We start from the raw sequence: 14,257 nt of genomic DNA on the forward strand, positions 1-14,257 counted from the left end.
ACCCAACACAGCAAAAATAAATAAATTAAATTTAAAAAAAACAAAAAAACTCATTGGGTAGTAAAGTTCCTTCTCATTTCTACAAATTCGAAGAATAGCTGTTTCAAAGCATAAAGTACAAGAAAATGAAAGATTGAAGGACTGAATGCTAGAGTTTTGCAGGCGGGGTTTCAGCAGAGCGCACAGCCTCATCCCCCAGGAGGGCAGTAGGGATGCTACGCAAGGACCACTGTGTGTTCCCCAAACTCCTCCCGGTTCTTCCGGAAGCACAGCCTTAGTGCGTTTCCCAGACCCTCGTACAGGGGTCACGTGACTGCGTTCTGGCCAGTGGAAATTACGTACACCACTTGCAGGCCTGGCCCCTGATCATCAGCGTACACAGTCCTCCAAGTTCTGTCTTTTCCTCTGCCCGTCGTCAGATGAACAGAATTCAGGGGAAGACAAGGTCAACGGGCTGGAAGAGTCCCTCTGAGGGCATGTGTGGAAGAGTCCCCCGCTTCTTCCTACTGCCCTCGTACTGGACTGTGACCAAGCAAGAACTTAGCCTCCACTGCATTACACCCCCGAAGCTTGGGGTTGTCATAGAAGTTATTACACGATAAATAACACAGGTGTAAAGCGAGATGGTGGCCAGGAGAATAAGAAAGCAAGTATCCTTGAGTTACAGTTGGCCGCTCATGCCACATTGCTCTGTGTGGACATGAAAATAGCAAAATCAGAACCACAGACAGGGGACTTCCCTGGTGGTTCTGCGGTTAGGACTCCACGCTTTCACTGCTCGGGGGTCCAGGTTGGATCCCCGGTCAGGGAACTAGATCCCGCGTTCCGCAACTAAGACCCGGCACAGCCAAATATATAAATACTAAAAAAAAAAAAAAAACCCACACAACATAAACAAAAAGTTACTAAGCCAATATATTAAGGTTCAGCTACAGTTGAATACCTTGGCGATCATCCGTTTTTTTCTTCTAAGGTCTACATGTCTGTGTCACCTTTCCCAGACATGTAGCTGCTGCCTTCCCCTTGGGAACCAATTGTTCACATGTCCCCTCCACATATCCCCTATGATTATGTAGCTTCATTATCCTGCATTCCTTTCCCAAGTTGTTAAAATTATTTTCTGTTTTTCATAAATTGTTGATAGCCACATCTTTGACATTAATGAATCTGTAAGGGGAGGAAGGTAAGCTCAATTATTTCAGCATAAAAATAAAAGCCAGTTTTTAAAAAATTGTAATTTTGTTCTTGTTTAATATTTTCTTTTGTGGTTTTTTTCCCTACCAGATATTGCAGTATGTTATAATGGTCTGGTAATCAAAACCAGAATAATGACGATGCCACAATAGACCAATGGATTGAAATAGAAGACCTCAAAGCATGTAAGAAGCATAATAGAATACCCAGAGGTATATATAAATGCCACTCTTTTCCTCGGAGATTTTTTTTTTTTTTTTGGCCATGCCACGTGCCTTGCAGCATCTTTCCCGACTAGGGGTTGAACCTGGGCCACTGCAGTGAAAGCCCAGAATCCTAACGACTAGCCCAGGGAAGTCCCTATAAATGCCACTCTTGTGTGTACTTTTTTTTTTTTTTTTTTTTGCGGTACGCGGGCCTCTCTCTGTTGTGGCCTCTCCCGTTGCGGAGCACAGGCTCCGAATGCACAGGCCCAGCGGCCATGGCTCACGGGCCCAGCCGCTCCGCGGCATGTGGGATCTTCCCGGACCGGGGCACGAACCCGTGTCCCCTGCATCGGCAGACGGACTGTCAACCACTGCGCCACCAGGGAAGCCCTCTATATTCTTTTTTAAAATAACACAGTGTAACAGCAAAGCCACCAGAATGGCTTCCAATCTTTCCCGCCTCCTAGTTCACCCCCCACCATGTAATCCCCTCTTACTTTGTAGCAGGGTTGGTCTGTGTGGCCCTAGAACAGCAGGCGGGATGGCAGGTCCTCGGGATTTAGCTCACACTCCTCTTTTGGCTCCCTCGTTATGGGGAAGTAGGTCGTCTCGCGAGAGGACACTCAGGCAGCTCTGGAGGGGCCCCTGTGACGAGGAACTGAGACCCACAGCCAGCAAGAACCCAGGCCTAACAATGAACAGGTAAGTGAGCTTGGAAGGCAGTTCAAGTGGCAGTTGAGCCAGTACCCAAGCGTACCATCCAGAGTCCTAAATCTCAGGAACCGTGCGAGACAACGAATGTTTGTTGCTTTGTGCTACTCTGACAAGTTTTGGGGTAATTTGTTACACATTAGATAATTCAACCACATAGCACATAAAATAAAATCAATAAAACTAATATGGGTCCATGATTAGTAAAGTACACGATTTGACAAGTTTTGACACTTCTGTTTCATCTTGTCTTCCTCAAAATTAATTCCTTTGAGTAAAACATGTGATTACCAGTGTAACTAAAGGATTATTTTCCATTTTATTAAACTCATTAAACAGTATTGCAGTGTATTTGCTTCTATTTAAAAACATGATATGACTCTGGGAAAAAAGCTACTTCAAATTAGCCTAAAAACTATTATTTCTTTCTATCAATGTGTAAAAACATGATGATTGCTTAATAGAAGTTCCTATGAGGTGGACTGACTTAAACATATATTTAAGCATAACATTCTAAACAAACAAGTTCTTTTGAAGTCCTTGAAGATAGTTTTCTTTCTTGTGAACATCCCCCTTTATACTCCTAAGATTGTTTGCAATCTCTGTCATTATTCTTGATAGAGTTATACTTCAACAGAGTAACTGAATGCTAACAGTTCTGAACTAGCGAAGCTCCAAATAAAGAAGCTTTATTATGTGTGAGGGTGCTGGAAAGACTAAAACCCCAAGTTCTGAGTCAAGGCGATCATTCTGAGCAGCCTGTGTCTCTGCCAGGGATACAGCACCAGTGTTCTCCATGCTTCACTGAGGTTGGAATCCAGATATTGGTACTGAATTGTCTCAATCTGGTCACAGTGGTCGTTTTACTTTCCCACTCATTTTCCCTCAATGAGAATGACTGGGGATAATTGATTTTTCCATGTAGAAAAAGAATGAAAGTGAATCTCTGTTTCACAATATTAAAAACAAAAACAGAAACCCGAGTGAATCAAGGGCTTATGTGTGAAAGGCAGAACCTTAAGCATTTTGGAAGCAGATGGAGAGATTATCCTTAGGACCTTGGAAGAATTTCTTCATTAAAATACAAAAACCGCAAATCACGAAGGAAAAGATTAGAAAATTTGACTACATTGTGAACTTCTCTCTCTCTCTCTCTCTCTTTCTCTTAAGTATCATATTATGAAGAAGAATTTTTAGGGAGAATAATGTGACTTAATGAGCTTCATTATTTTGGCAATTCTGGTGCAAATCGTAGTAATACAGAGTCAGAGATCTGGCTCCAAGATCACTTTTTTTGTGTGTGTGATTCTTGGTTTTGATGCCTGTCATAGCCTTAATTTTCTCTTTCATATTTTTCTTATATCCTGAATTTTCTCAATTATTGTTTTCTTTTTGTACTTTAGTATCTTTGTAAATTACGTCAAAACTAAGGGGGTAGGTAATAAATAAGTTGAACAAAACATTAGATTTGGTTTATGCTGCCAACAGATAAGTATTTCTAACCCGAGCCTTCAAAACATTATAAAAATTTTATAGTAAACAAGGGAGGGGCTTCCCTGGTGGTGCAGTGGGTAAGAATCCGCCTGCCAATGCAGGGGACATGGGTTCGAGCCCTGGTCCAGGAAGATCCCACATGCCACGGAGCAACTGAGCCCGCATGCCACAACTACTGAGCCTGTGCTCTAGGACCTCTGTGCCACAACTACTGAAGCCTGCACACCTAGCATCCCTGCTCCGCAACAAGAGAAGCCACCGCAGTGAGAAGCCTGTGCACTGCAACGAAGAGTAGCCCCACTCGCCACAACTAGAGAAAGCCCGTGCACAGCAACAGAGACCCAGTGCAGCCAGAAATAAACAAACAAATAAATAAACAAATATTTAGAAAATGGATAATTTATGGAGAATTTCTGGCAATACTGAATGCAACTACAGGTAAATCTTCTCCAACTAACTCAGTTTTGGAATGTATAAACATCCTATAATCACAGAGACACAACACCATACCTATCAGTAATAGATAATTCTAGTTGTCTAAAGATTCAATTTGTCAAATCATCTCGTTAATTTTTATCAGGTTGGGTCTTGCATTGCATTTGCTAAATTGGGAGAATAACAGACTCAGACTCTACCTGCAGTTCCTGTAAGCTCTCTCAGAATACAAAGGAGCATGGGGCCCCACTTTTGTTCCTCCCAATTCAATCCTGTTATGCGATGCAGAAGTTACAAAGCTTTCATCAGCAATTACTGACTACTCTTTTTTAATTAATTTTTATTGGAGTATGGTTGCTTTATAATGCTGTGTTAGCCTCCACTGCACAACAAAATGTATCAGATATCATACATATACAGATATCCGCTCCCTTTTGGACTTCCCTCCCATTTAGGTTACCACAGTGCACTAGGTGAGTTCCCTGTGCTATACAGCATGTTCCCATCAGTTGTCCATTTTATACATTGTATCAATAATGTATATGTGTCAATCCCAGTCTCCCAATTGCTTCCACCCCACCCCTTTCCCCCTTGGTATCCATACATTTCTTCTCTGCGTCTGTGTCTCTATTTCTTTTTTGCAACTAAGATCATCTGTGCCATTTTTCTAGATTCCACATGTATGCAATAATATATGATATTTGCTTTTCTCTTTCTGACTTCACTCTGTATGACACTCTCTAGGTCCATCCATGTCTCTACAAATGACCCAATTTCATTCCTTTTTATGGCTGAGTAATATTCCATTGTATATGTATACCACATCTTCTTTATCCATTCCTCTGTCAATGGCCATTTAGGTTGCTTCCATGTCCTGGCTATTGTAAATAGTGCTGCTATAAACATTGGGGTTCATGTGTTTTTCTGAACTATGGTTTTCTCTGGGTATATGCCCAGTAGTGGGATTGCTGGGTCATATGGTAGTTCTATCTTTAGTTTTTTAAGGAACCTCCATACTGTTTTCCATAGTAGCTGCATCAATTTACATTCCCACCAACAGTGCAGGAGGGTTCCCTTTTCTCCACACCCTCTCCAGCATTTATTGTTTGTAGATTTTTTGATGATGGCCATTCTAACCCTTGTGAGGTGTTACCTCATTGCAGTTTTGATTTATATTTCTCTGATTAGTGATGCTGAGCGTATTTTCATGTGTTTGTTGGCCATCTGTATGTCTTCTTTAGAGAAATGTCTATTGAGGTCTACTGCCCATTTTTGGATTGTGTTTTTTGTTTTTTTTGATATTGAGCTGTATGAGCTGCTTGTATATTTTGGAGATAATCCTTCTTCAGTTGCTTTGTTTGCTTTGTTTGTTTATGGTCTCCTTTGCTGTGCAAAAACTTTTAAGTTTAATTAGGTCCCATTTGTTTATTTTTTAATTTATTTTAATTTATTTTTTTACATCTTTATTGGAGTATAATTGCTTTACAATGGTGTGTTAGTTTCTGCTTTATAACAAAGTGAATCAGTTATACATATACATATGTTCCCATATCTCTTCCCTCTTGCGGCTCCCTCCCTCCCACCCTCCCTATCCCACCCCTCCAGGCGGTCACAAAGCACTGAGCTGATCTCCCTGTGCTATGCAGCTGCTTCCCACTAGCTATCTACCTTACGTTTGGTAGTGTATATATGTCCATGCCTCTCTCTCGCTTTGTCACAGCTTACCCTTCCCCCCCCCATATCCTCAAGTCCATTCTCTAGAAGGTCTGTGTCTTTATTCCTGTCTCGCCCCTAGGTTCTTCATGACATTTTTTTCCTTAAATTCCATATATATGTGTTAGCATACGGTATTTGTCTTTCTCTTTCTGACTTACTTCACTCTGTATGACACACTCTAGGTCTATCCACCTCATTACAAATAGCTCAATTTCGTTTCTTTTTATGGCTGAGTAATATTCCATTGTATATATGTGCCACATCGTCTTTATCCATTCATCCGCTGATGGGCACTTAGGTTGTTTCCATCTCCGGGCTATTGTAAATAGAGCTGCAATGAACATTGTGGTACGTGACTCATTTTTGAATTACGGTTTTCTCAGGGTATATGCCCAGTAGTGGGATTGCTGGGTCATATGGTAGTTCTGTTTGTAGTTTTTTAAGGAACCTCCATACTGTTCTCCACAGTGGCTGTATCAATTTACATTCCCACCAACAGTGCAAGAGGGTTCCCTTTTCTCCACACCCTCTCCAGCATTTATTGTTTCTAGATTTTTTGATGATGGCCATTCTGACTGGTGTGAGATGATATCTCATTGTAGTTTTGATTTGCATTTCCCTAATGATTAATGATGTTGAGCATTCTTTCATGTGTTTGTTGGCAGTCTGTATATCTTCTTTGGAGAAATGTCTATTTAGGTCTTCTGCTCATTATTGGATTGGGTTGTTTGGTTTTTTTGTTATTGAGCTGCATGAGCTGGTTATGAATTTTGGAGATTAATCCTTTGTCAGTTGCTTCATTTGCAAATATTTTCTCACATTCTGAGGGTTGTCTTTTGGTCTTGTTTATGGTTTCCTTTGCTGTGCAAAAGCTTTGAAGTTTCATTAGGTCCCATTTGTTTATTTTTGTTTTTATTTCCATTTGTCTAGGAGTTGGGTCAAAAAGGATTTTGCTGTGATTTATGTCATAGAGTGTTCTGCCTATGTTTTCCTTTAAGAGTTTGATAGTTTCTGGCCTTACATTTAGGTCTTTAATCCATTTTGAGCTTATTTTTGTGTATGGTGTTAGGAAGTGATCTAATCTTATACTTTTTCATGTACCTGTCCAGTTTTCCCAGCACCACTTATTGAAGAGGCTGTCCTTTCTCCACTGTGCATTCCTGCCTCCTTTATCAAAGATAAGGTGACCATATGTGCGTAGGTTTATCTCTGGCTTTCTATCCTGTTCCATTGATCTATGTTTCTGTTGTTGTGCCAGTACCATACTGTCTTGATTACTGTAGCTTTGTAGTATAGTCTGAAGTCAGGGAGCCTGATTCCTCCAGCTCCGTTTTTCTCTCTCAAGATTGCTTTGGCTATTCAGGGTCTTTTGTGTTTCCATACAAATTGTAAAAATTTTTGTTCTAATTCTGTGAAAACTGCCCTTGGTAATTTGAGAGGGATTGCATTGAATCTTTAGATTGCTTTGGGTAGTATAGTCATTTTCACAATATTGATTCTTCCAATCCAAGAATATGCTATATCTCTTCATCTGTTTATGTCCTCTTTGATTTCTTTCATCAGTGTTTTATAGTTTTCTGAGTACAGATCTTTTCCCTCCTTAGGTAGGTTTATTCCTAGATATTTTATTCTTTTTGTTGCAGTGGTAAATGGGAGTGTTTCCTTAATTTCTCTTTCTGCCCTTTCATTGTTAGTATATAGGAATGCAAGAGATGTCTGCATATTAATTTTGTATCCTGCAACTTTACCAAATTCATTAATTAGCTCTAGTAGTTTTCTGGTGGCATCTTTAGGATTTTCTGTGTATAATATCATGTCATCTGCAAACAGTGACAGTTTTACTTCTTCTTTTCCGGTTTGGATTCCTTTTCTTTCTCTGATTGCCGTGGCTAGGACTTCCAAAACTATGTTGGATAATAGTGGCGAGAGTGGACACCCTTGTCTTATTCCTTATGTTAGAGGAAATGCTTTCACTTTTTCACAATTGAGAATAATGTTTGCTGTGGGTTTGTCATATATGGCCTTTATTATGCTGAGGTAGGTTCCCTCTGTGCCCACTTTCTGGAGAGTTTTTATCACAAATTGGTGTTGAATTTTGTCGAAAGCTTTTTCTGCATTTATTGAGATGATCATATGGTTTTTATTGTTTAATTTATTAATGTGGTGTATCACATTGATTGATTTGCCTATATTGAAGAACCCTTGCATCCCTGGAATAAATCCCACTTGATCACGGTGTATGATCCTTTTAATGTGTTGTTGCATTCTGTTTGCTAGTATTTTGTTGAGGATTTTTGCATCTATGTTCATCAGTGATATTGGCCTGTAATTTTCTCTTTTTGTGATATCTTTGTCTGGTTTTGGTATCAGGGTGATGGTAGCCTCGTAGAATGAGTTTGGCAGTGTTCCACCCTCTGCGATAGTTTGGAAGAGTTTGAGAACAATAGGTGTTAACTCTTCTCTAAATGTTTGATAGAATTCACCTCTGAAGCCATCAGGTCCTGGACTTTTGTTTGTTGGAAGATTTTTAATCACAGTTTCAATTTCATTACTTGTGACTGGTCTGTTCATATTTTCTATTTCTTCTTGGTTCAGTCTTGGAAGGTTGTACTTTTCTAAGAATTTGTCCATTTTATCCAGGATGTCCATTTTATTGGCATATCATTGCTTGTAGTACTCTTTTATGATCCTTGGTATTTCTATGGTGTCATTTGTAACTTCTCCTTTTTCATTTCTAATTTTACTGATTTGTAGCCTCTCCTTTTTTTCTTGATGAATCTGGCGAAAGCTTTATCAATTTTGTTTATCTTCTCAAAGAACCAGCTTTTAGTTTTATTGACCTTTGCTATTGTTTTCTTTGTTTCTATTTCATTTACTTCTGCTCTGATATTTATGATTTCTTTCCTTCTACTAACTTTGGGTTTTGTTTGTTCTTTCTCTAGGAGTAAGGTTAGGTTGTTTATTTGAGACTTTTCTTGTTTCTTGAGGTAGGATTGTATTGCTGTAAACTTCCCTCTTAGAGCTGCTTGGGTCATCATGTTTTTGTTGTCATTTGTTTCTAGGTACTTTTTGATTTCCTCTTTAATTTCTTCAGTGATCTCTTGGTTATTTAGTAGCATATTATTTAGCCTCCATGTGTTTGTATAATTACTACTTTTATTGTCATCCCCATGTGGGAGTTCTGAAAGACTGTTTGAAATTCATTCAAGTAACAGAGGATAGTACACAGTGCAGCCTTCTGTATTAAACAAAGAATAGGAGAAAAATATTCACTCCTATCAAAGGTGCAAAGCAATAGAGAATCAACACAAATAAAACAGGCGCCAGCCAGAAAGCCTGTAGGAAACCATGGAAGGAAGATCAAAATCAGGTTCTTTAGAGGTGAATGGTATCAAGAAAATACAATGATATTTGCAACAGAATTTTTTTAAAAGAAAGATAAGCTGGAATAGCCTATTAGCCAGACACTTCTTCACAAACTAAGTTCTAGATAGTGGTTCTGTTTGTAAGGACTCCAGCAGTACCGTATACAGCACTGAGCAGGAGAGTTCCACAAAAATGCTTGCCACTCTCACATTCAGGCCAACAACCTCATTCACTGAAAAACCATGAATATCTCATATTTTTTTCTCATAAAAATACAGATGAGATAGATTATAGCTGAAGGTATATTAGAAAAATTCCAGATTGCTTTTTCTTTAGCTTTTTATTTTTATTGTTCTCCTTGGCTCTTCAATTTTAGTGTTAATTTATTGAATTATGGTCAGAAAATCTGTACCTTTTATTTTTTATTTATTTTTAAACATCTTTATTGGCATATAATTGCTTTACAATGGTGTGTTAGTTTCTGCTTTATAACAGAGTGAATCAGGTATACAGATTGCTTAATACATTTTTTTAATCACAGTTAATTAATGTCATTTTAGCATTTGAGAAATTTTCAACCCTAGGTGAGAAGCCCATATCACTCTAGGCTTCTTCATACCCCTCAGAGACCTAAGTATTTTACATGAATATCACTCTATTAAAAAAGTATAAAATGATGTACTACTTTGACACTGAAAAAGTGAAATGTCTAATTAAAGAATATATTCAAGATGTATGATGACACCTGCCAGAAAACATAAGAATTTCCTAAATTTAATGCACTATTATAGATTGTACCAATTGATCATATTAGCATAAATGTCAAAGTAGGATGCTGAACACCTGAAAGTCATATTGCTTTGGGAGAGAAGAAACGAATTAGTGACTTGTGCTCCTGTGGTGATCATTATGGTGGTTTGCAAATTCCATACTCTCTTTTTCAACACATGGTAGGGTTGTATTTCCTGTGCACTTGGAATGAGGTGTGGCAGGTCATTCCTCTGCTACAGAAAGTGAAAGCTCCACAGGGCAGTGTCTACTCCACCACATCCGGTTTTCCTCTTGCTTGGAAATTCACAATATTTGAGATGGCAGCCTCTCAGCGCCTGGGACCCCTGAGGGATTATCAAAGGCAGAGTCCTGCTTCCAACCTGCAGTAGAAATAGAGCATGAACAAGAAATAAGTAAAATGTGTGCTTTAAGCCACTGAGATTTTGGAGTTTGTCACTGTGTCACAACCTACCTACCTGTCACAATACCACATACAAAGGTATACAAGGATCATATCATCAAGAGTGAAATCCAGACAGGTTGTCAGCCTCAATTCTGTTTTGTTCTATCAAAAGAACCACTAGCAGTTGCCAGGAGAAAGCTATCCCAAATTGTGTCTATTATATGAAAATTATAAAGATGTGGCTGGTGAAGTAGGGGTAGATGGTGTATATTATACAACATAGTAGCCAGAAGAATACCAGCCATGTCAGGCAGCCTAGTGTGCATTTCTCTGCATTTATTTATATTAAATGAAGAGGAAAAATACTAGGTGATTTTTTTTTTTTTTTTTTTTTTGCGGTACGCGGGACTCTCACTGCTGTGGCCTCTCCCGTTGCGGAGCACAGGCTCCAGAGGCGTAGGCTCAGTAGTTGTGGCTCACGGGCCCAGCCGCTCCGCGGCATGTGGGATCCTCCCGGACTGGGGCACGAACCCGTGTCCCTTGCATCGGCAGACAGACCCTCAACCACTGCGCCACCAGGGAAGCCCTAGGTGATTATTTTTTAAAGTAATTTATTCCCATTCCATTTGGGCTCTGATATTTATCTGCCTGACCAGAAATGAGCCAGGGCAGCAGTTTGGGAGTCCTTTTATTTCTTTATTTTTAAAATTCAGTTTATATTATAGATACCATTGAGTTCAGTTAAAAGTTTTATTATTTTTCTAATTTTAAGAGGGAAAGAATCTTATTGATCTTGTTCAAAGCCATGTCCCTGGCACTTAGAATAATGTACAGAATGAGTAGACCAAAAATAGTTTTTGAATGAATGAACGAATCTATGTTTTTGCTAGAAGTTTTTATTATCTGCAAGGTCAATATTAGTTAACAGTCTGATGTGGCTCTCTCAAAACTCAGGTATCATTTAGAGTTTCAATAATAGAAGTATCAGGTCTAGGACAAATGGAAAATATAATTCATTCTACTCTTCTTAGCTTTCTGGAGTGTAATATTTAGTTAATTCTATTATCACACACCAAGACAGGTATCGATAAGTTCTACTGCAGAACTTCCTTAACTTTTTTTTGACACCATGGTGACCCCAGAACATGATAATATTTGTAGAATACAAGTGGGTAAATAAAAGCCTTCCTGGGCCACTCTTAGGGCCGAAGGACTAAAACGCTGTGAGGAACTAACATATTTCTCTTAGAGGATCCTTTATTACTAACAGAAGTTGTTTAAATGCTGATAATGAAAGAGTATTTATATGACAAAGGAGAGAGAGAGTTTCTTTAATTCTAAAAACCACCACAGTACACAGGAGAGAACATAAAAATGAATATGGTGCTTTCTTTCTCACATACGCCACGGCCAGGACACCCAGAGGAAATGATGGTATTTTGGCACATTTGAAATGCAGCTCAGCTCCGTTGTGTCAGGAGAACCACTGGAATGGAAGGAGGGGCTTGAAGGAACAGTATAATAGTTATTCTAGTCACAGCTAATTCAGGACCTCCCGTGTCAGGCACTTTGCATACATTGAACGTGTGGAATCCATCTGGGATGGGTATTATTTCTCTTGTACCTTTTCATTGAGGAAACTGAAGCTTAGGGACATGTAATGTTACATTCAGGTCCGTGTAAGTGGGAAACGGCAAGCCAGGTTTGAATCTAGGACAGAGCCCAAATCCTATGTTCTTTTCTCTGCAAACAGGGAGACAGAAAGGGCTCATGTGTCCGTAACTGTCTTCAGGTGTTAAAGGATACTTGAGTGGCAGAGAGAGTAGAAGTTTCTGATGTTCCAAGAGGTCAATCTAGTACTTACGAATGGAATCGTGATGGAAGACAGACTCGATTTCAGAATAAGGGAGAAATGGTGATCTATGAGGGTAGAATTTCCCATGCAGATGGTGTTTAGCAAGTGATTACTTCTTAGTGAGTTTTATAGGAGACTCCTGCTTGGACGACCTCTGCTTTACCTCCAACTTCAAGAGTATGACAGGATAGTATATAAAAAGCACGAAGATTCTGTTTGAGATATTGTTTCTCTTACATGAATTTTCTTAGGAGGGATTTGTATTTTGGACTAACTATTAATACATGTGGATGAAAGCCCACTTCCATGAGAGAAGGTTCAGTCGTTTTCCTAAGAGTTTACAAGTGCCTTTCTTAGAAAACTGCCCTGTTATTTTGAAGCTTCCAGAACCTCGTCAGAAATACATTCATTCTGAAAAATCAAAATATAATCTCAAGCATCCACCATCAACAGGATTGGAATGGAACAAAGAGAATCTATTACTTTCCTTGATCCTTCCCAAAGAAGTGAATGGACATCGGTTAACAAGAAATCTTAGAATCCATAGATTGTCCTACTTTGGGGAATGGTTTAAGCAATTTTTAATGTGGTCTTGTTGGTGTGTGTGTGTGTGTAAGATGTATTTATTTTCAGATTTCCTCCGATGCCTTACTGCTTTTTTTTAAGGGGAATAATACCCCTTTCCTTTTCCCACCCCTTCCTTCCCAAATACACTTCCAGTTTCTGCTTTAGAATAGCAACTACTCTTATAAAGCAAGGATTCTCTAGGAAGAATATTTTCATCCTTGAGAGAGCACGGGAGGACTAACATAAAGCATTTGCCCCTGAACAGGACAGAGAGATTGCAGAGCTGGGCCATACTCCAGCTGCCTTTGCCCCCTCTCTCTCTTTCTACACTTCACTTCCTTTAGGCCAGGCCAGTTGGTGCCCCATTGACACTCCAGTCCTGTGAGGAGTCTGGGGTGATTTTGGAACTGCAAGTGTATCGCCTTGAATTTTTATTCCCCAAACCAAAGGTGCTTAAGAGACAAACCAAAGCCATCACAGGGAAGGAAGTTCTAGATAAGCAGGTCAACTTTCAGTCACTTGCAAACCATCTCCCTTTTCCTTGGTTAAAGACACCTTTCATTATAAGGAAGGAAAAAAGGTTGAAGGCAGAGGGAAAGTCTGGTGGATCTGGATTCCAGATAATTCTGTCATTAATAGCATTGATTATTTGGTAAATGAAGGCGAGCCCATACATATCAATAAAATTTGCTGAAAGATGTCTACCTAGATGAAATATCTGTATAATTTATCTCCTGTCCCATCCTTCCTACAATTTTTAAAAAGCCTATTATGTACCCAATAGGTGATTGACAAATTCTTGTTGAATAAAAACAAATGATATTGTATGTTTGGGAGATAATGATGGTACAGGTCATTGTAGTTTCATAATCTTTGATATCCATATCTTGAGACAATTGCTTGAGAGGTGAAACCATCTTAAAACTGAAGTTCTTTCCGTTCAGTAGATCCGTCAGTGAGGAGCTTAGACAGACTCAACACATACCTAATTTTGCTTCATAACAATAGGGCCCGTGACAGTTTCTTCTTTGATGAGCCCAGAAAATAACATAACATTTAAGAGAATATTTTCAGGATTCAGACTGCTGGACTACAGCTCCATCACTTACCTGCTTTGTCACCTTGAACAAGTTTCTTACCTAGGTTCCCTCATCTGTAAATTGGAGGTAACTCCTAGGGCTACTGGTAGGATAAATGGGATAAATCTTTTAAGAGTACTTAAGCTTTTACTTAGCATAGGGCCTGACACACAATAAGTAGTAAATGAATGTTAATCATTATTGTTATCATCATTAATTAATCTATCATTATATAGAATAAAAGGACATATGTACACAGGGAAGTGTAACACTAATAAATAAGAAAGTCATTTGGCTTTCATGTCTGTGCACTTAAATTTTCTTGAGGTTTTAGATTACTGTGCACTGTTTTTGTTTTCTAGTTTTGTACATGTTTCAGTAGTTACAGGACAGTAAACTACTAAATACTACCACTCTATAGAAATATATGCAACATGGTTACATGCTTTGTTAAGTATTG

General features: G+C 39.0%; 1 long non-coding RNA gene across 1 annotated transcript in view; it reads left to right on the forward strand.

Moving 5' to 3' along the window:
• The first annotated feature begins 2,010 nt into the window (after positions 1 to 2,010).
• LOC138414114 (uncharacterized) overlaps positions 2,011 to 14,257 on the forward strand; it is a 32,056-nt gene continuing 19,809 nt past the window's right edge. The window contains exon 1 of the long non-coding RNA XR_011246526.1: positions 2,011 to 2,102. This is a non-coding gene — a long non-coding RNA (uncharacterized lncRNA). The remainder of the gene's footprint in view (positions 2,103 to 14,257) is intronic.

Source organism: Delphinus delphis, chromosome 6 (assembly GCF_949987515.2).
Source record: "Delphinus delphis chromosome 6, mDelDel1.2, whole genome shotgun sequence".
Taxonomy (NCBI): Eukaryota; Metazoa; Chordata; class Mammalia; order Artiodactyla; family Delphinidae; genus Delphinus; species Delphinus delphis.